The sequence below is a fragment of the Orycteropus afer genome, unplaced genomic scaffold (assembly GCF_000298275.1).
Source record: "Orycteropus afer afer isolate SDZICR_OR568_19922 unplaced genomic scaffold, OryAfe1.0 scaffold00151, whole genome shotgun sequence".
Classification (NCBI taxonomy): Eukaryota; Metazoa; Chordata; class Mammalia; order Tubulidentata; family Orycteropodidae; genus Orycteropus; species Orycteropus afer.
The window spans coordinates 5706958-5710876 of NW_006921738.1; positions in this window are offsets into that span (position 1 = coordinate 5706958).

Here is a 3919-nt window from a genome sequence, read left to right on the forward strand (position 1 = left end):
CCTTCTTTGTTCTCCTCCAGGGTAGTGCTTTCCTGGTTTTACTTTTTTTAGAGTCAGGTTTATTGAGGAAAAATTTATATAAAATAAAACTTACCCTCTTGAAGTGTATAGTTAAATGGGCTTTTGTGTTTTATACAGTCATGTAACCACCACCATAATCAAGACCTCCAACATGCCATCAACTGTCAAAGTTCCCTTGTGCTCCTTTGCAATCAATCTCTCTACTTCTCTCCTAGTTCCTGTCAGACTCTGATCTGTTTTCCAGAATGCCATATAAATGGAACATAGTATGTAGCTTTTTGTGTCTGACAAATGGAATTACAGAAGTAGGCTTTTGCTTCTGGCCTCTTCTATTTAGCATATGGCTTCTGAGATTAATCCCTGTTGTTGAAGGTATCAGTAGTTCGTTCCTCTGTATTGCTGAGTAGTACACCACTATCTGAACGCAGCATACTTTATCCACCTATTTGGCAAACATCTGGGCTGCTTCTTGTCCTCAGCAATTATGAATAAAGTTGTTATGAAAATTCATGTACAGTCTTTGTATGGACATATGATTTCATCTCTCTTGCATATGCCTGGGAGTGGTATTGCTGAATCATATAATAATTATATATCTAACTTTATTAGAAACTGCCAAACTGCTTTACAAAGTAATTTTTATAATTTTCTAGCGGTTTAAACCCACCAGCCACACCTCAGAAAGAAGGTTGGGCAATCTACTTCCGTAACCGCCTCGGAATCCAAGGAGGGGTCGCTATGAATCGGATTTGACTCGACGCACATAACAACAACAACAACAGTACCACTAGCAATGTATGAGAGTTCCAGTTGCTCCATATGCTTGCCAACCTTTGGTATTATATAAAAAGAAAAAGAAGAATATTTAGATATTCTAGTGGATGTGCACCATGATTTTAATTTAAATATTCTTAAGTCAAATGAAGGAGTTTTGGTGATACAGAGGTTAAAGCACTGAGCTGCTAACTGGAAGGCTGGCAGTTCAAATCCACCAGCTGCTCCATGAGAGGAAGATGTGGCAGTCTGCTTCTGTAAGGATTACAGCCTTGGAAACCCTATATGTCTTTTAGGGTTTGAAGTTGTTAAGGATTTCATTTTACTTGGATCCACAGTCAACACCCATGGAAATAGCAGTTAGGAAATCAGACATTGTATTGCACTGGGAAAACCTGCTGTAAAAGACCTCTTTGAAGTGTTAAGAAGCAAAGATGTCACTTTGAAGACTAATGTTCGCCTGACCCAAGCCATGGTATTTTCAATCGCCTCACGTGCATGTGGAAGCTGGACAATGAATAAGGAAGACTGAAGAAAAGTTGCTACCTTTGAATCGTGGTGTTGTTGGTCAAGAATACTGAAAACACCATGGACTGCCAGAAGAACAAATCTGTCCTGGAAGAAGTGCAGCTGGGATGCTCCCTTAGAAGTGAGAATGGCCAAACTTCGCCTCACCTACTTTGCTTATATAGTTAGAAAGGACCTTCCCTGGAGAAGGATAGTGTGCTTGGTAAAGTGGAGGGTCAGCAGAGAAGGTGAAGACCCCCAATGAGATGGATTGACACAGTGGCTGAACAGCAAAGATTGTGAGGCTCACACAGGACTGGACAGCCTTTTGTTCTATTGTACATAGGATCACTGTGAGTCAGAACAAACGGGACAGCTCCTGACAACAACAACAACACAGCGTCACTATGAGCTGGAATCAACTCGAAGGCAATGAGTAAGTGCAAATCAAGGAGCCCTCTGTTGCAATGGCTAACAGCTTGGCTGCTGAATGAGATGGGCTGTTTGAATCCACCAGTGGCTCCACCTCTGCTGGAGAAGAGACCTGGCGATTTGCTCCCAATAAAGATCACAGCCTAGGAAACCCTATGGGGCAGTTCTACTTTGTCACATGGGGTCACTATGAATTGAAATCAATTCAACAGCACACAACACTATCAAATGCAAATTCCATCCTTTAATGAGCTAATTGGCCATTCTGTGACTATATGAATCTATATTATTTGCTGAAAGTGCCTGTTCAAACACATATTTTGATCATTTCTTAGTTGGACTTTCAATCTTATTATTGAGCTGTAAATATTTTTCATATATTCTGGGTATAACTCTTTTACCATATATATGATTTTCTAATACATTTTCTAATTCTGTCATGTTTCTCTTCATTTTCTTAACATTATCTTTTATACAACAATTTAATTGAGATGTATCTCATAGAATCTCTTTTTCTGTGGAGGTTTTTTGAAAATTTCATGATAAGGTTTATATAACAAAATATTTGCCATTTTAATCTTTCTTAAGATACTGTTTAAGACATTAGTTAGTTTCACCATGTTGTGCAATCATTCCCACTATCCATTTCCAAATGACTTTTATTTCCCTAAACAGAAAGATAGTACCCCTTAAACAATAACTCTCCATTCAGTGATTTGAATGACCTTTTTTAGAAGAAATTTACCTTCCAAGCTACTTTTGCACCTAAAATGTTTCCTTTGCTTATACTAACCCTACACTGTTGTCCTAAGGACAATTTGTTTACAAGAGTAGGATAACCTACTTAATTTCCTTTAGTTTAATTTACTTACATGTAAAGTGGGTATTTTTTTGTACCATCATCAAAGGGTTGTTAGAGTAAAATCAAATATATGCCATAATATATTGATGAAGAGAGATGAAAATCAAGCTGATTTTATCAAGCTGATGTTATTACATTGCTTTCCTTTAAGGTGGAACATGATAATTATAATTGGCTTTGCAAGGATATCAGAAAAGGCCCATATGTGTGATCAGCTGGCCTTTTCACTTGAATGTATATGGAGGCTGTTCAGTGGTTTAAGGAGGCAAACACTGTTTGTACCGCCTGCATGTTGTGGCTCTGTCTCACGCCTTTGGCTAAAATAAATCTCACCCTTGACTGTCAATCCCTAGGTTGGTTCGTAGGGTGCTGTTGCTTCCCAGAATTCTATGACTAAGCTGAGAGTTGGATTTGTTGTTTACTAATAGGCATTTCTTCTGCCTGCTCTGCTTACCACATCATCACACCAGGCCTTGACCTTTGTGAACTTCTCTGGAAAGTCAAATATACCCAGAAGCTGCCCAGGTTTAATTCTAATCACATCATCAACTGCTCTTTGGGAAGTTGGGGAAATGAACTTGGACTTGGATGGTGATTATGTCCACAAATATTATGTCTCCAAAGACAAGGATTTGCCTGGTGACTTTGTCAAATTTGATAAAGAATGAGAATGAAACTTAACTGTTCTTTGAGTCCAGCTCTCTCTTGGCACTGATGAGCAAACAAAAATTCAGAGAAGTTAAGGGGCTTGATGAGGTCCCCTCTGTTATGAAACCTTCCAGGACCTCCCCAGGTGCTTCCTGGCTGTTTGCAAAACCGCTCTCTAACGTCAGCATCAAGTACTGATTTTCCACCCTTTGTTAGAATTATTTGTTTGTGGTCTCTCTCTCACAACACTGAGTGAGGCTTTCTTAAGGGTAGGACTGAGTTAGAATTGTATATTTGCATTTTGGTGCCCTGCTGGTGCAATGGCTAAAGTGCTTGGATGTTAACAGCAAGACTGATGCTTCAAACCCACCATCTGCTCTGTGGCAAAAACGTCTTGGTGATCTGTTTCCCTAAAGATTCACAGCTTAGAAAACGCTATGGGACAGTTCTACTCTGTCCTATTGGGTCACTATGAGCTGGAATCAACTGGACTGCACATAATATTTAGGCCCCAGCACAAGGCCAGGGACATTTTAAAGATGCACAAATATTTGTTGAGTGGATGATTCTCTCACATGCTAGGATTAGTGTCACCCAGTGCAGTAACTCATGGTGTCACCTCCCTTTCCTATGGACCTCCCTCTATACCAGACCATACAGAATCCTTAGCAATGT